The sequence below is a fragment of the Periplaneta americana genome, chromosome 7 (assembly GCF_040183065.1).
Source record: "Periplaneta americana isolate PAMFEO1 chromosome 7, P.americana_PAMFEO1_priV1, whole genome shotgun sequence".
Classification (NCBI taxonomy): Eukaryota; Metazoa; Arthropoda; class Insecta; order Blattodea; family Blattidae; genus Periplaneta; species Periplaneta americana.
Genome location: NC_091123.1, coordinates 172,649,651 through 172,669,724, shown reverse-complemented (window position 1 = coordinate 172,669,724; position 20,074 = coordinate 172,649,651). Strand labels below are relative to the sequence as shown.

The 20,074-nt window shown below is 36.2% G+C and overlaps 1 protein-coding gene across 1 annotated transcript in view; it reads right to left on the bottom strand.

The window, feature by feature from the left end:
• The window catches only part of LOC138703732 (venom protease-like), an 80,420-nt gene extending 80,079 nt beyond the window's left edge, over positions 1 to 341 (bottom strand). The window contains exon 1 of the mRNA XM_069831858.1: positions 194 to 341. The gene's annotated coding sequence lies outside the window, so the exon portion shown is untranslated. The remainder of the gene's footprint in view (positions 1 to 193) is intronic.
• Positions 342 to 20,074: the final 19,733 nt, after the last annotated feature.

Genomic DNA, 20,074 nt, shown 5'->3' with positions numbered 1-20,074 from the left:
TCAATAATGGTAAACGCAAAAAGTTTTATGTAAATGGAAATAGTGCGAAAACTCTAATTGTCTCCATTTTATTACTGATTTCACGCATAAAATTATAGAACAACTTCTCAATAATTTGAAGGTTAAAACTTTTTAAACAGTTGAATTCTACAATGCTCGTAATATCATAGAAACATCCAGTAACGTCACTCACCTCTGTATGTGTTGAGTCCGTGCGCCTGTATGTCCGCAGCCTCACTGCGGATCCAACTGGAAGTCAGTCACTATATCTCCGCGTCCCCTCCAACGCCGCCATACTTCGAAGAATCGCGGTGACTATATGCGGTGGGGATTCCGGTGCGTCTTCCCACAGTTCAGTGCGTGAACGTCCAATGACGACAATATTGGAGAAATCGTAATTTTATTGCAATTATAACAATGAATCCCGGATATTATTCCACTGGATTTACGCCTGTAAATTCATTTACTCTTACTAAAAGTATTCCTTTAATGGAATACGAAATGCAACAGTTTTCAAGAATGGACTTGATTTTTTCTGGTACAACAATACAGGCAGAATGATATGTGTTGCTTTACAACACACAAATTTAACATTCGGGGAGGGGGGAGGAATAGTAGGAGAGGGCCCTCACAACTGGTGTGTGAATATCATGAAGTTGTAGTGCTTTCCCAAATAGTGATTCATAAAATCCGGCATTATGAAAGATTTCCATTTGTACTCTTTGCTTCGTATCCAATGTATTACTTATTGAAAACCTCTTTCTTTAACAAATTGTTTTCGTGTGCGATGGTAGTTTTATAACTAACTCAGTGGCGCCAACTTTTGAAAAATTTTGGGTGGGTTCAAAATTTTGAATTACAATAAAATATCAGTTATCCCTTACATCAGTGATGTTAAAGCAAGCGCATTTTTCTGACCTTGACGTCGTGCGCGGGCAGCAAGCGCTAACTATGGAAAGAGGAAGGGTTGTGTATATGAATAAGCAACCTATTGGATTAAGAAAACAGTGGTGCACAAACTTCAAACGGAACGTGAAATTTTATGTCGTTATTTTTATATGGCTTCTTTCTGTTTAATATTATCTATATTGTCTGTAAAACAAAAGTACTAACACTGATTTCTTAATATTGCAGTTGTGTTTTAAATCTTAATAACATAATAGAGAGTTAAGAAGGAATATTCACTTAAATTCCATGGTAGTATAATATTATATTGTATTAAGTGGATGAAACACATCATTCATGAAGAAAGTGATATTCCAAAGAAAGAGATTGAGTATGACATGATAAGTTGGAATTTATATTGATGGTATCTTTAGCCTTACATAAGTAATCAATAAACTAATCAAAACAATATTACAGTACAAAGCAAAGTTACCTAGGTACTGTATCTGTTTTAAGTGTAACTAATATTACATAACAAAACTCTTATCGCATTATGCTTTTAAGGTGATATTTGTGAGCAACTTCCTATCATCAGAATATTAAATTATTTTCTCGAAATGTGCTGAAGCTATAGAGCTGACATTTTTACAACACATGACACGTATCTTTTGCTTATGATGTAACAGTAGTTGCTTTGTTAATTCATTCCCTTACAAACAATTTCCATACGAATATTTTCAAAATTTTCAATACACTATCTTCAGTAATACGTATATACGGTATATTAGATTTACGAAAACATTCTGTAAGGCTACTAAATAAATAGGCCTATACCTGAAAATTTCACTTTTCTATACGAAAAGTTGAGAAAATATTTCTTTTGAATAAAAAAATCAAACTTGTGAAAAATGAGCATTAAAATTAAAACTTCCATTCTTATAATGTACTTATACTTCTCAGGCAAATCTAAAAATTAACATGGATACAGTTTTAATAATTTCTCTTGCCTTTATCTATTGAATCAGTGCTGGCCATCCCTGAATATAGCTCGACCAAGCGGCATATACCACCTCTTTCGTCTGTCTCTTTCCTTTCCGCTGTAAAGCGCTCAGGCTCTCCTGGGCTCTAAAGCGCGCGCTTGCTCCTGTGGGCATCAGTTGACATGCCTGTCTTACATGAATCGTGAATCAGCTGATTTTTGAACGGAATTCAAATCCATTGTATCGGAACAGGATAGTTGTCGATGACCGTTGGGTTCCCACTCACGTTGGGAAGGATCTATCCGCGGTCTTTTAATTAAAAATTTATCTATGGTTTTGATTAACAGCGACGTTCGCGCAAACTAGTTCTTTCGTTCTTTTATTTACTAAGCACCGCTACTCAACGCCGTGCAGTCACCACAGAGACGCCACAAAGCAAGTAAGGTGGGTGCTCCTGTTATGGCCATGTTCCTGATATGGCCACCCTCTATTATGAGTTAGTTAACCAAAAAATGCGCTAAATTGCAGCAGCACCCAGTGAAAGGGCATCCTGGTATGTCACTTGATCGTTTTCCATCCAGTCAGGTTGAGCAATATGGCGTCAGTTGCCTGTTTTGCGGTTTTCATGTGACCTCTTCTTATTTTTCTCTGGTAAGTCTCCTTTGTTTTATGCATGTTTTTCAAAGACTTGTTTCATGTAAACCATAGTACTCTATTCAGTTTTTAATGTTCTGTTGATTGGTGTTGTCGTTGTTGGCGAACCTTTTACGAGTTGTTCATAATCAAACGATTTTCGTGAAAGCTTACCTGCTCCTGTTATGGCCATGTTCCTGATATGGCCACCCTCTATTATGAGTTAGTTAACCAAAAAATGCGCTAAATTGCAGCAGCATCCAGTGAAAGGGCATCCTGGTATGTCACTTGATCGTTTTCCATCCAGTCAGGTTGAGCAATATGGCGTCAGTTGCCTGTTTTGCGGTTTTCATGTGACCTCTTCTTATTTTTCTCTGGTAAGTCTCCTTTGTTTTATGCATGTTTTTCAAAGACTTGTTTCATGTAAACCATAGTACTCTATTCAGTTTTTAATGTTCTGTTGATTGGTGTTGTCGTTGTTGGCGAACCTTTTACGAGTTGTTCATAATCAAAGGATTTTCGTGAAAGCTTACCTGCTCCTGATATGGCCATATCAAATGCACCATGGCCATATCAAGTTCATTTCACTTTTATTTTTTCACCTGACAAATTTACATGCCTTATAGCTGGGATTACGCAAAAATTTTGTATTTTAAGAAAAACAACTTAATTTTTTATGGAAAAACCTGTTTTGACTACACTTTTGAATTATAAAAAAGATTATTAAGTGTCATGTTTATTCATTTTACACCAAAATTATTTAATTTTAGCACAACTGCGCTATCAAACTGAAAACAATCACGATTTGTAGAACATGGAACAAGGGTGGCCATATCGTGTGCACATGTTCCTGAAATGGCCACTAGGTAGTCTTTTGGAATTTGGGACTTTTTGGACAATTAAAGCTATTTTTATGGGGAAAGGATATTGTTTTAAGGAAGTCCATTAGACTGAGAACGAGTAAGAAAAAAGTGGTTTACATTTTTTTTTTCAAAATAGCGGCTAGAAAAATTCTCAAATCTTAGCATGGCCATATCAGGGACACCTACCTTACAAAATAAGGGGAGAACGCCCAGTCCTGTGCAATGAGAAAAATATCCACTCAAGCCGGAAATCGAACCACCGACTCCTTGGTTTGGAAGTACACGCGCTCTTTACTAGCAATAGTAGAAAACGTAATCTACTAGTGCAAATTCATTATGTTTTGCTTTTGCCATCTATTGCAGTAGTATTTCTTTCATCTTTTGAAATAAGGTATTACTGATTTTCTTAAAATATTACCCTTTAAATGTATACTAACTTGTTTATTGTAACATTGTTACATTATACAGGGACATCATTTTATTTTTACTAACATTTTTAATATTAACTTGTCTATATATTTGGATTAAAGGTCTACAATCGGAAACACCGTTTGCTACCCCCTTCCACGATTGGAGTTCGATGATACTGGCGTAAAATACAAATCACTTTACTAGGTATAGGAGGGAAGAAAAGTAGTTCATCCATTTATGTAAACTAGGAAATATCGCAATTTTGAGTTTGATAATTTTCATTAGGTTTTTGTTTAATCAAAATACAGTACTGTATTAACAATTAGTGTTTTTACTCACGAATTGAGCTGTCCATTCGGACTTATTCACTATGCAGTGTATATTATATTGTCTACAGAACATTAGCTTACAATATATAGAATGAAGTTAAATTGAAAAATAATCAAAACATGGATATTTAAACACATTTTTGAAAATGGTGGTCGTTCATTTCGATACAGACTTCAGTTCTAATGTGCATATTATCGCACTATAGACTATTGTACCTAATTCCAATTACCAGTTTCGTCCTTCGTGAGAGTAACTCATGTTGAAATAATTCTGTACCTACTCTATAAAAGAGTACCTTACGTACTGTAAATTTAATCTTCACTTCTGCCCGATCCGAAATGATAAAATTACTCAGGCATGCTATCTACTGTCCGTCCAAGTGGTTATGTCGCAGGGTCGTAGAAAGGGGGTGGAAATCACATGACAGTTAATTACTTAACGAGGCCCTTTTACTTAAGTTATTTTAAACAGTTGTATAATATTACGTAGACGTCCAATTCCTAACAGAAATTAATGTTTTCAGAAAAGAACTACTAGAATTTACAGAGGGACGAACAGAAGCAGGTGGGGGAAACCGGGATGCGACGTAGACAAACGGACGACAGTAGCTGTGCGAAAATATGATTCAATATTGAAAGCTCTTTCGTTACTGGAAAACACGAACATATTTCTGGAACGTACTATAGGCTACTCACTAACTCAGTACTGCATACGCGGCCTCGGTTCTGTGTGGAGAACGGTTGGAAGTTTAGTAGTAGAGGGGGTGGGAGTGAAGTACATTAGAAAACTCAGGTACAATAAGAATTGTAGTAAAAATAAAATGATGTCCCTGTACAAAATGAGCCAGTAAAATGGAAAGGTTTTAAGGCGCAGAAAAAAGAGGGAAAAGTTACTATTATATCAATTTAATGAATAGAAATGACAAGTACATGAATAACCATTAGGTATGCAACAAGAAAAAAAAAATTTCTTAAATAAATTACGTCAGCCAAGTGACCTCCAATGAAACGCACACATTCTTCGAGTCTGGCCACGAACGTTGCATAACCCTCTCAGCATATTGACAGGTATCGCAGCGACCTCTTCTGTATACGTTGTTTTAGGGCTGGAATTATTTTGGGCGGATTGCCCCAAACTCTTTCGTTTTGAGGTGTCCCCAGCGAATAGGGATTATAAAGAATGGACACTGAGCGAATTTTCCTGTGTTTTGTTTCTCTGTGCGCCGGCGTTTAGTTCCACTTTCAAGCGCTAGAGGTTAGTGTAATCGAGCATAGGCTAAGATAATTATTGAGTATAGAGTTGAGACACAGGATCCAAACATCGCCTACCTTATTGCATAATCCAGTAACGCTTTGCTTCAAATAAATTCAAGTTAACAGCTTTTCCTTATTTCTCAGTGACAAACTAGTTGTAATAATATTTTTTTTATATTTCAGATATAATAAATTATATTATAAAATAATATAATACATTATAAAATTAAGTATCGAAGTCGTTTAATATTTGTATATAATATAATATAGGTATATGGTTTTACTTCTCGTAAGAGTTTTGTTTTTCCATTTTCAGCGCTATCAAATCATTACATATTTTAATTGTTGTTGGGGGTCAACGTCTCAACTCTCATTATAAAGGAACTCTAGAGTCTAGACATTACAGTTAATGACGGATTTATTATTTTATGGATCCAATTTATTTTATTTGAGTACATAATGTACCTAGATGTATTAATTATATGTGTTATATTTCCGCTGTGTCGACTGCTAGCTGGTGTGATGTCAGCGCCAGCTCTAGGGAGAAAGCAGAATCTCACGCTTTAGCTGGCTTGAAAGTCATTGAAATCAGTCCGGCTACATCAAAGGTACCGACGCGAAGTGTCCATACTTAATTACCTATACGCTGGTGTCCCCATAGGAAGAAATCACATACCGTTAAATCAGGTGACCTAGGTGGCCAAGCGATATTCCCGTTCCGAGAAATGACGCGGCTCGAGAACAAAGCATTCACAGCATCCATCGAAATTCTTGCGGTGTGGCTTGTTGCTCCATCCTGTTGAAACAGTGTGTTTTCATTCACTGGAAAATGGGCGAGTTGTAGTGTAAAAAAGTTCTGTATTATTTCAACATATCGCACTGAATTAACAGTCACTGCATTTCTGGCCTCATTCTAAAAAAATAATGGGCCGATTATTCCAATTGATGAAACCGCGCACCATACCGTTACATTTTGGGCATTGGGAGGTTTCTCATGATCATTGAAATCAATTAATTGCAGTTTGCAGTAACGATGAGCACCATTTAACAAAATATGGTAGAGACAAACAACTTGGTTACTAGGGAACGCGGAGATAGTGACGTCACCGCCTAAGGAGTCATAAATTGTAAAGTAAGTATAGTCCGGGTCAGCTTACTTAATACCCTAAGGGTGAAATCTAACCATTTTCCCACCATTACTACATATGCTAGTGGATTGTGGTGATTTTCTAGTTTGCAAGTTGAATTTTCTTTTACCAACTTCGTTTCGAATTTCGGTACTGAGAAGTACTACAGCTGGTAGTGATTTTATAACTGTTATGTTGGCAGCAGTGACACAAGTTGTCAGTAGTATAAATTCTGAAAATTTAAATTGTTCTAGATTTCTGAGCCCATTACTGGAAGCTAGTGAAATTTCATCATAGGTACTAATAATCCATTAATATCAGTATTAATATTAATACATAATAGTTATTGTATGTGTTACTTTGTGTTGTGGTTACAATTTCAAGATTAGAGTCAGGTACTCTAAGTGTAAATAAATATAACATATTTCGTGTGATACATACCCTTGCGTAATCGATGGAAATACCATTTCACATTTTAATTAATTTCTTTCATGTTTAGACCTTTATTACAGAAATGGATTAAATATTCTAAAGCATACATTTCAAAGTGGCATTCGTTTTCGGAATTGATACTAATCATTTCACGTGATCAAACAAAATACATTTTTAGGTTAGGTTTCGTAAATCGTAAACTGTTTAATCAAAGCAATGAATTTCATATTGTCAGACAAAATACATTTTAATATTAGATCATATACTAATCTACTAATTACTAACATAATTTGTGAGAGGTCCAGAAGAAAAATATACTCTTTCACAAATTATTGAATCGTTTAGAAAACACCCCCCCCCAACATAAGATGAGATGTGGTAAGTAAGCAAGACATCGTTATTGTTAATACTATATTACTATTTCTAGCCGTATCCGTGCGCTCCGCTGCATCCGTTAGAAATAAATATAAAGTAATTACATAATTAAAATAGGACATTTGATCCAGGGAACATTCGTGTTTGATAGAAGGATAAATCGTTTAATATGTTACTTAATTTAAATTGCATCCAAACAATTAAAATGCGATCATTTTGGTCCAGAGACACTCATTTGGTGCAATGACAATTCCTTTAACATGTTTCTTAATTTTTATTACATGCAACCATAGTTTAATGAAGATTGACATCATTTAGATTTAATGTGTATGTTTTATTTTACTTGTTATAGGTTTTCATTGAATTATGGTAATAACTTAATTTTAACCCTTGTTTTTTACGTATTCAGTAAATGCCGCTTGGCCCACTATGGTTCTGAACCCTACAAATAATTTAAATTATATTATATTATATTATATTATATTATATTATATTATATCAGAAGTTACTGTAATAACAATATAGCATTATGTCCATCTAGAGAAACTACACTTTTCAATGGTGAAATAATAATTAATTATATAAATCGGTTAATTTAGCTTCCGATATTACTTCGTACAAACACAGAAACATTCTCTGCAGGCTATCTTTCATAGCTTTCGATTGTTGTGTCCAAGGCCCCTTATAGACGAAGTCATTTGTTTTTTATTTCATTATACGGCCTTAGATGGCAGTTATTTTAATTTTAAAACTCATTTATTTCATTAAATATCAGTCCTACCAAAATTTTTCAAGGAATAAAACTTATCGCAAATTATTTTGTGAAGAAACTTTTGTTATGTAACATTTTTCATAAAAATCAATAATAAGCCAGATATTTCGATTTATTTAATTCAGGCCCCCTTATAACACCCCTTTTAAATAATGTATTTTGAATTCCATATAACCTAAAATCTAAGTTACAACGAACTTAATTTATATTCCAATTTTCATCGAAATTCGTTCAGGCATTATTGCGTGAAAAGGTAACAAACATCCAGACAGACAGACAGACATACAAACAAAAATTTCAAAAAAGCGATTTTCGGTTTCAGGGTGGTTAATTATATATGTTAGGACCAATTATTTTTGGAAAATCGAAAATTACCAGAAAAATTTCGGCTACTGATTTATTAGTAGTATAGATTATTATTATTATTATTATTATTATTATTATTATTATTATTATTATTATTATTATTATTATTATTATAGTACATGTCATTTGTGTGATTTTATCCTCTTTTGGTGATATCTAGCATTAGTTGGCAACACTGAAGAGACGGCCAAATTAGTCTTTTAGGAATTACTCTTACGTGATCCTCAGTATAGGTAGAGAAGAGACAGTTATATTCATTCTCACCCTCTCCATATGAACAGTATAAGCTTACTTCCATGAAATCTTTCCGTTTGACTGGCCCACCTTGTGTTAATTTACATGCAATCCGAAGTACAATAAATTTAGTCTCGACTTTACTTAATCAACTATTTATTTCTCACATATGCTAGTTGGAAATCTGATGTCTAGTTTTCTTCCTGGTTGCTTATTTTTCACTATATTATTGCTACCAGGATAAACCAGTGACTCGCTCAATGCCAGATTCTTTATAATCTTTTGGAATGCATTGAATCACGTTCAAAGGTAAGATTGCGTGGATGACATTCTGTACGTGTTTTCCCTCATATAAAGTTGTCCTAGTGTTTTTTATAAGTTGCACTGGTATCCAGTTATGTTTACATGTTAGATATTCATCTGGGAACTTACTTAATGACTTTTAAGGAACCCGGAGGTTCATTGCCGCCCACACATAAGCCCGCCATTGGTCCCTTTCCTGAGCAAGATTAATCCAGTTTCTACCATCATATCCCACCTCCCTCAAATCCATTTTAATATTATCTTCCCACCTACGTCTCGGCCTTTTTCCCTCCGGCCTCCCAACTAACACTCTATATGCATTTCTGGATTCGCCCATACGTGCTACATGTCCTGCCAATCTCAAACGTCTGGATTTTATGTTCCTAATTATGTCAGGTGAAGAATACAATGCGTGCAGTTCTGCGTTGTGTAACTTTCTCCATTCTCCTGTAACTTCATCCCTCTTATGCCCAAATATTTTCCTAAGAACCTTAATCTCAAACACCCTTAATCTTTGTTCCTCTCTCAAGGTGGCAGTCCAAGTTTCACAACCATACAGAACAACCGGTAATATAACTGTTTTATAAATTCTAACTTTCAGATTTTTTGACAGAAGACTAGATGACAAATGCTTCTCAACCGAATAATAACACGCATTTCCCATATTTATTCTGCGTTTAATTTCCTCCCGAATGTCATTTATATTTGTTACTGTTGCTCCAAGATATTTGAATTTTTCCACCTCTTCGAAAGCTAAATCTCCAATTTTTATAGTTCCATTTCGTATAATATTCTGGTCACGAGACATAATCATACACTTTGTCTTTTCGGGATTTACTTCCAACCCTATCCCTTTACTTGCTTCAACTAGAATTTCCGAAGATTAATTCCACTTTTATCTAACAGTGTAGACAAATACTGAATAAGAAACTACAATCTTGTAACTAAGTTTTCAAAGTGCATTTGATATAGGCCTACTGTTTGTAATATGTATACTAGTGATGAATACATAAAAGTATAGCTATTGAAATAGTCTGAAAATATGTGAATTGAATTAAAATTCTTGTTCATAAAAATCTTACTGATATTTATGTAAAAAAAATCAGATTCTTAAATTTTTTCAGTTCCTGTTTGCTGTTCTTCTTGCACAAATGTCCATTAAGAGAACTGTCTAATAGTACTCGTACATTTTCATTATAAATGTATAAACGTTTTTCTTTCTTAGTATCGCTTTGGTGTCTTTGGCACAGATTTAAAAATCAACAGACTGTTTGGAGAGAAATGTCTTTAGACCAACACTAGACTAATAGAGTGTGATCAGCAGGGAACGGATTTATATGGACTAAAATTATATGAAATATGTAAATATATATGTAGTTATTTTTACCAAAATATGGAATTAAATATGGATTTTTACCAAAATATGGAATTAAATATGAACTTAAAATTATAAAAAAGTGACTATGTACGTTAAATATTGGTACATTTTAATCAAACTAAACAAAAAATATAATGGACGTACCTTATCTTCCAATGTAGTTTCAACAAAACACAATTTTTATTGTCTGTTACCATAACAATAGGTTACAAACATTTCTTTCAAGTGCTGAAAAGTGAATCTTCTTCTATTGTCTCTGAGGATAGATTTATACTGACTAAAAGAGCGTTCGACGTCACAAGAAGTAACTGGTACATAATTCAATTTCACAATGTCTGCTGGGGATAAGTCCAAGTTAATCTTCACTGTTGATTCACCACTCATCACAGCAACAACCTTTTGTAGTTCTTCATATCCAGGGTTTTTTGAAAGTACAGTGTCCACCTTAGCTCTTACTGCATCTGCAACTTTACCTCTACCACGATTCAGTTGTTCCACAGTACTATTTATAATTTCAAAACTTTCAGATAGTGAAAGGTGCCTATTTTGGAGACTTTTGAGCGTTTTTATGATGCATGAAAATGTATGCTGAATGTGAGCTAAGTCATTCTTCACACTTATGTCACAGGTAACTGTTTTCGCAGTATAAATTGAGACTGCATCTTCAGAGTCCAATGCAAGGAGAACATTGTTAATAGAGTCTATATGTTCGGCATAATATTCAACTGCTTCTAGCCATGTACCCCATCTAGTTAAAATTGGCTTTGGTGGCAATGGAATTTCAGGGTACATTTCTTTCAACACGTTAACTCTACTGGGAGCTTTGAGAAATACTTTTTTCACTGATGAAATCAACAAATCTACTTTAGGGAAATTGTCTCTGACCACTTCTGCCACACGATGAAATGCATGCGCCACACAAGTAAAATGAGTCAATTTAGGATATACAACAGATAATGCTTGTCCAGCTTTGACCATATAAGGGGCAGCATCGCTAATAAAGAATAACACATTATCGTACATAATACCCTTTGGCCACAGGATACCCATAGCTTCGTTGAACAGTTTAACTATAGTTTTGTTATTGCACTTTTCTAGAACATCACAATGTAAAAGAATTCGTTCAGAATATTGTTCACTTAACAAACCGATAACTACATTACCAACAAGTCTACCTTCTTTGTCGGGAGTCTCATCAATGGAAACCCAAATTGAACTATCTTTAATTTCATCTCTTATCTTCTGTATTGTCTCATCGTAGATGGATGGAGCATACGTCTTCCTAAGTGTTGACTCATCCGGGATTGTATGTTGAGTATATTTTTCAAGGAATTCCCTGAAGACCTTATTCTTTAGTTTGTAGAGAGGAATATCAGCAGAGATGAGAGAACGGCACAGGTCGATGTTAAACTCAGATCTTACATTCGATGTTGTTGGTTGTGTTAAAAACAATTGTCTCTGCTTGGAATTTAGTTGTTTGTTGGCCTGATGTTTACTAGTTGTAATGTGTTGTTGCACCAGGAACTTTTGTGTAGATGATACTGCACACTGACACAAATTACAAAATAATATTTTATTGTCAGTTGATAAACCATCTTCTTTAAATTCTGAAATGTAACTTGTTAGTTTTGATTTTAAATTGACTGAATGACGTACTTTTGGCATATTTACCGTCTTTATAGTATGATTTACAAAACTGAACCTATGTGTACTCTGACTGGCATTTAACTGTTGAGCTGCACAACTGAAGTCTGTTAAAAATTTTAAATTAAATTAATACAGTTTTGTAACTTACTTTCCCATTGTTGATAGGACTGCTAATTTTCAAATAACTCTGATGTTAAAGGGATTACTGAACATGTGTTTAAATCTCTATTGTTGAAATGTATTTTTAAAAGTTAATGGAATTTTGTTTTGTTTTATTGTTAAACCTAATATAATATGGACTGTTTTATATGAAATATGGAAAATATATGGAAATTAACGAAAATATGTACTAAACTCTAAAATATGGAAAAATATGGAAAATAAAAGTAGGATTTTTCAACCCTACACATTGTGAAACATAAAGATAATGCAAAATATAAATTATATTAGCTTTATAAGTAAATATGTATTTACATATAAATCCTTTCCCTGGTGATCAGCAAGCCACCGCAGAGACGTCACAGGCTAAATAGAAGGCAAGGGAAAACTCCCAGTTCCGTGGAGATGTCTACACCCACGGCACGAATCGAACCAATAATTCATTGGTTGTGGAGCACATGCACTATCCACAGAATGGCGGACATAAATTGTACATATTACCTTGAAAATATCGTTATTTTGTCAATCGGAATATGAAAGGAATGGTTTTCAGCTATTCCCTTTCATACCCCTTTCTGTTAAGAAATTCAGCACCAATCCACAATTACATAAAAATGTAAGTTTACTTTTGCTGTTCAAAGAACTAGTTGAAAGTTATTTAGACATATGCGTGACCTACCAACCATTGCCACATCGGCTATCTATGAAATGAAGTATGATGACTTCTGTAAGTAGTACATTAGTAGTAGTAGTAGTAGTAGTAGTAGTAGTAGTAGTAGTGGTGGTGGTGATAGTGGTAGTAGTAGTAGTTTATTTAACGACGCCTTCAACTGCAGAAGTTTTTCAGCGTCCAAATTTAACGTATGGAGAAATGACGGACGGATTTTGGCTGGAGCACTCTTTAAATCTATGGCATGAGAGTCCGAAATTTACTTTCCTCCTGAGGAAGCCATGCTAGGAATTTATCGCTCTTACAAATCAATCGTTCTCGTCCGGATTTAAACATGTGAACCTCAGATCCAATAGCCAGCACGATAACCGTTAAACTATACAGGGCAATGGTGTAATACTCATATATTACTTACGCTGTGTGCTATAGAGCATAGATGTCCAATTGTAACTCGTACGAGGTAACCCCTGGCGTAAGCAACCCGCAGTTCATATTCTTTAAGACCGTTTTTCCTATTTTATATGGAAAGTTATTGACTTTAGCAGAGCATGCTCGACGTGCAGTATCTCCTGATTCTATAGGCGTTTGGACATCCATGCTATAGAGCGTTTTGAGTGTAGGAAATACCATTGATATAGGCGTCTTCTTAGCGGAGATACTCCCTCTTTCTAATGCTAGTAGAGTCAGAAAATACCGGAACTTCGGGTGGCAACGCCATGCTCTATAGGCAATTTCTAGGGAACACAGGAAACGAAATAGCAGATCATCTAGCCAAGATGGCCGCAATTTCGGAAACAGAACACATATTCTAAACAACCCCTCTCTTATGTAAAAATGCAAATGAAGGTGGACATCTTAAATGACTGGAATGTAATGTGGTTAAATAGTACAAATGGTCAAATCACAAAATCACTATATTTTCCCACAGTTAAAGATAGACTAACCGTAAAGAATTATGAACCATCTTACATATCCACGCAATTCATGACTGGACACGGAAGATTTAATTCATATTTTGAACGTTTCAAAATTGACAACCCAAATGGCTCTTCATGTCCCTGTGAACACCCCACACAAACAGTCGACCACCTGTTATTCGAGTGCCCGCTACAAGAACGCAAGAGATACCGGCTAGAAACCCACCGTAGCATGTGCGATACAACTTTCTCACCACCAATTACAAAAGTTCTTCTGAAGCAATGTTGCATAAAGGAATTTCACATATTTATTACAGGTGTATTTAAGACCTTGTAGAAAATAACAGTATTTAGTAACAGTGTCCTATTTATTCTTTTGCAGCCAAATTTGTAACTTTTAAAAGTATATGTAGAGGATGCTTGATTTGTTGTGTATGTGAGTCATAGTTGTGGGATGCTTGATTGTGTTTGTGTGACTATTGTGTATTAATTTATGATGTATGTTAGGGAAAGTTGCTTAATTGTGTTATAGAGTACGGCTATAACAAATGTTATGTTTATGTGTTGTAACTGTTTTCTGTATACGATGAAAAAGTAATGGAACGGAGAAAAATTCTCTCCGGCGCCAGGATTTGAACCCGGGTTTTCTGTATGTTACAATTGATGACTGATGTTTGATTTGCAATCGCAGTGTTTAAATTACGGATTGTTTAGGTTGTATTTCCATTGTGTAAGCTAATTTATTTTTCTTTTCAATTTATTTAATGCTTAGGCCTATTTTTTGTGTAAACTATAGCCCTAGCATACATATGTAAAATAGGGCTACCCCAATTGGAGATACAATAATAATATAGGCAATTTCTCTGCCTTGTCCGTGTGATATGTGACCTACTCTCCAGGCGTATAGACTCAGTGTGAACCTTTTGTTGCAGATGGCATAGGCCTATAACCATTTACACAACACGCCCCCAGGACAGTGACACACCTCTGCCAGCGCCCATACCACTTCTAGAAACATTCCTGCAGCCCATCTTTGGTCACTTCCGACAGAGCGCGCGTCGCATGAATTTTCACCTCTTCGGCTGACGCAAACCGCCGTCCATTGAGTAGGGATTTGACCTTTTGAAATAGGTAGAAATCTGCTGGAGCAAGATCTGGAGAATATGGTGGCTGTGGAAGGACAGGTATTTTGTGTTCTGCCAGAAATTCGCTCACCAAGAGCGACCGATGTGCTGGGGCATTGTAATAATGGAGAACCCAATTCTGTCCTTGCCACAAGTTGGGTCTTCTTCGTCAAACTGCATCACGAAGACGCCTAAGAACTGCAACATAGTCTCCTTACTGACAATTCGACCCCCAGGAATAAACTATAAATGTACGAAACCATGGATATGGAAGAACACTTCAAGTAAAGAAAACACCAAGTCTCGTCACCTGTGATCTCTCTGTGCAAGAGAGTTGGATCCTGGTCCACCCTGTCAAACAGGTCTCCACTAACCAGTTGCCTCTCTTCCCGCTGCTCATCTGTTAGGCTTCTTGGAACAACGTACTAACACACAAACGTTGAATTTTTAAATCATTGTAGGAAATGGACTGCACAGATCCATGCGAAATGCCTAACAAAGTAGCCACATCATCTATTGACTGTCAGCGGTCTCGTCTGAATTCTTGTGCAACTCGAGCTGTCATTTCTTCCGTTCTTGCCGATCTGGGTCTTCCTGAACGTGGATCATCATCCGTTGAAAGACGGCCACTTGTGAAGCGCTTGTGCCACTCATACACTGGGATCCGAGACATTGCTTCTTCTCCATACGTTTGGCTTATTAGTGTAAAAGTCTCAGTAAATGTTTTGCAGAGAAACAGAAAATTTGGAACTTAAAACTGAGGCGATTCTTCCGACGCCGGAGTGGAATCCTTTGTGGCTTAGTGGATAAAGCGTCAGCATGTAGAACTGAAAACCCGAGTTCAAATCCCGGCGCCCGAGAGAATTTTTCTCCGTTCCATTACTCTTTCATCGTATGATGACGCAGAATATCTGCATGGAAATATCATATGTACTTCGGTACATTATAATAATATATATGATATGCGTAAATCACTTCGTGATTTAAGACGGCGCTTATTCCGTCGGATCCCGGCCAAATAGTCACTCATTACGAGTGCACCTCAGCACATGTGTGGACTTCGGTCCTACGTTCATAGACATCTATGACGTAGTGCAGAGGGCGGCCACTAGAGGGAACCCAAGAGTTGGAACTTAAAACTGAGACGATTCTGTCCGACGCCGGGGTGGAATCCGGTGTGGCTTAGTGGATAAAGCGTCAGCACGTAGAGCTGAAAACCCTGGTTCAAATCCCGGCGCCGGAGAGAATTTTTCTCCGTTCCATTACTCTTTCATCGTATGATGACGCAGAATATCTGCATGGAAATATCATATGTACTTCGGTACATTATAATAATATATAGAAAATTTAATGTTACCTCACTGCTCTTTCAAGCTCATTTTATAACTGTATTACACGTTTTCACTAAACGAAGCTGAGAGCTGCACTGTATTTCGATTGGTTTCCGGCTACATAATTCTTCCCCATTATCATACGCAGCCGCACTGAGTGCATACGCCTGGAGAGTAGGTCACATACTACACGGACAAGGCAGAGAAGTTGCCTATAGAGCATGGCGTTCCCACCCGAAGTTCCGGTACTTTCTGACTCTACTAGCATAACTGTAATAAGTTAGGCCCGTAACACACTTGAAGAGTTTTCGCTTGCGAGAAATGTGTTGCGAGAAAATTCAAATATTGATAACATGGATTCAAATGTACGTCCACACACTGGAAGAGATTCTCGTTCGAGGCGAAAATCTCGCGCGAGTTTCTCGCTCGAATCGGTAGCTCAGCGAATTTTCTTGACACATTTATCAAAGATGTTTGACATTTATACTCTTTATGGCGATTGAATGTAGAAAAAGATATCACATGTGGCGATGAATTTTGTTATTTTTATTTGAAAATGAGGAAAGATGGCTGATAATTGCAGTCAGAAACTTATCGAACTTGTACGATGTCACCCGTAGGCCTATTTATATGATACACGGGATGAAAACTATAAAAACACGAAACTTAAAGAAGAAATCTCGAGGCAAATACCTGTCAGATTATCTGAAAATAAATAGGGCTATATTTTATTTTGATGGCATTTAATAATATTAATCAAACATTTAAAATATGTATCTATATGTCTTAACAGTTTACGTAATTTTAATCAGAATATAGCAAAGAATTCTCTATCATACCATGAATGGCAAAAAAAAAAAAAAAAAAAAAAAACTGTGGTCCATTGAACCTGAAATAACACCTAAACGTATCATCATTCAAATCGAAACCAGTGTCCAAAACTCGCCCTTATTTTCGTAAGATACAATGTGATTTTCAGATATTTCTGGCTTTAATTTTAGGCCTACTTTTTCTTTTCATTAACAAAATATGTTCATGTAACTCCATTTCCTCATCATCTGAATACTGAGATTCAACATAGTGTTCGTACGTAATTTGTAAAGTACGACAATATGCTTACAGGTTATATATTTAAATACGACAATATATGTAAATACATAACCTATAATATTTCCCCCAACGAGTGATTACTATAATCAGAAAAATGCTTTCTGCATGAAGGCAGTGCATAGATGATCATAGCGAGGTGTGGTCTGTGATAGCGAGAACTCGCCAAGTGTGTGGAGGAAGGCTCTTCGCCTCTTTCTCGCAACACATTTCTCGCTAGCGAAAACTCTTCAAGTGTGTTACGGGCCTCATTAACATATTTTACAGCCTTGATCTTAATGCTGTAATTAAGCATTGCAATGCATTGGTTCAAATTTAAATGCTTTTTATTGCTTGCAAATAGACATATATAAGGCTATTAGTTTATTTGTATTTCTAATAATAGAAAAATGTAATAGATTTACTTCTGTTCCTTCTGCCGCCACAATGGTCTATTGGCTATAGTGCTGGACTTACAATCCTGTGAACTCGGGTTCGATCCCCGATGTAACCCCAATTTATAGTTCGACAAGTGCGTGGTCCAGGTAACACAGGGGTTTTCTCCGTGAGTTCCAGTTCCCCCCGTGGCATCCCAACATATATAACGTCACCTAAGTTTACGTTTTGCTAACCCTTGTTCTAAAGAAAACGTTGTAACATGAAAGTAATTTGAGTTGACTACTCTGCAGGAGTCAATGTAAATCAAACTTCTTACTAACTCTGAAACTATTTTCAGGATCATGTTCATAATATAAATGTTTTAAAATACTTTGTTGTTAGGAATACGTCTCCAGAATATGTGACACCAATTTGCATAAATCCGTTACATCATAATACAGAGTGAATCAAAAGTCTGGAACCATATAAATATCTTCCATATGCTTGATTTTCGATTATCATTGGTTTTACCAGTATTTGCCCGTAAGGGATAAATCGTAAAACAGAGAACGCCAGTTATCCCCACCCTCGCCGCTCGGCACCTCGCTCGCCTGCTCTCTCTCTCTCTCTCTACTGTCTGCCCCGCTTCAGTGGATCACTGCCTACCGCCTCGCATGTATTTCATATTTTACAACACAACACAATACAACCAAATTAATGTGCATTAGACAACAACCACATACGTACTAAGATATATCCAACGACACACACTGCATTTCTGTAATACGTTATGGCAGTTCCCTTGAACATAAATAGATTCATTTTTCCTTCTACCACCAACTCGTCTCGGTAGCCGAGAGGTCTAAAGCGTGACCAAAAAGCGTGAGTGCGTTTCGTTAGGAAGATCAACAGATCGAATACTACCCTCCGCAAAGTCATAAGAAGAAAAAAGAGAGAGACATGAAGCAAGGAAGAGAGAAGGAGAGGCTGGAGAGAGAAACAGGACGAAGTTCCTCTTTTGCTTCGTAAATGCTGCATTCACCCTTTTTGTTCCACTTTCCGCCTAAACCCCTATTTCCACTCTTTCCCGCTAGAGTGTATGGTGAGCATGTAGAGGAAAAGTGGAAAGGGGTCGTGGGCGGAGCTTAACGTTCGCTGTTTTACGATTTGCCCATACGGTTCTTTAAATGTTCCACATTCTCAATTTTCTCTTCATCCTACCAAGCTCTTCATGTAACCCCAAAAGAAAATATCAAGAGGTGTTAAATCTGGAGACCTGGGCGGCCACTACTGGTCCATGCCGAGCAATCCAATGTCCAGGGAACTGTTCGTCCAGTCTGCTGCAACATTTCTGTGGCTTAACCTACTAGAATGAAGAATGATATTAATTATTTCCCTCTTTCGATAATGTCATCACGAAAATCAAGAAATTTGTTATAGGAAAGCTTCAAATAATCACAACAATGCATTGAAACTGTCACAGGTTAACCAAACACTAAAGCAGGAAAACTTAATTACCAGAATTGCATAAAAATACCTTTTCCAAAGCCTCCTTAGGACCGTACCATATTATAAAATATCTGTAGAAGGAACTAACAAATGTTTGTGTCATTATTACAGTTATATTTAAATAGCTTGAAAACGATTAGAAATATCTCAAAACGGATTGCACCATTGTTTTTCTCAGAAAATTTCACATGATTTTGAATACCTATATGACCCCCTTCCTATTTAAAATTTCAAAGTTGCATTCAAAATGCTTTTGAGATAGCTGAGGGCTAGAATCGAATGCGTCACTGGTAGAGTATTTGGTCTTACAGATACTGGTAACACCTATAATAATAATAATCGAAAATCAAGCATATGGAAGATATTTATATGGTTCCAGACTTTTGAATCACCCTAATAAGAATAATATACTTACTTACTTACTTACTTACTGGCTTTTAAGGAACCCGGAGGTTCATTGCAGCTCTCACATAAGCCCGCCATTGGTCCCTATCCTGAGCAAGATTAATCCATTCTGTATTATCAAATCCCACCTCCCTCAAATCCATTTTAATATTATCTTCCCATCTACGTCTCGGCCTCCCTAAAGGTCTTTTTCCCTCCGGCCTCCCAACTAACACTCTATATGCATTTCTGGATTCGCCCATACGTGCTACATGCCCTGCTCATCTCAAACGTCTGGATTTAATGTTCCTAATTATGTCAGGTGAAGAATACATTGCGTGCAGTTCTGTGTTGTGTAACTTTCTCCATTCTCCTGTAACTTCATCCCTCTTAGCCCCAAATATTTTCCTAAGAACCTTATTCTCAAACTCCCTTAACCTATGTTCCTCTCTCAAAGTGAGAGTCCAAGTTTCACAACCATAAAGAACAACCGGTAATATAACTGTTTTATAAATTCTAACTTTCAG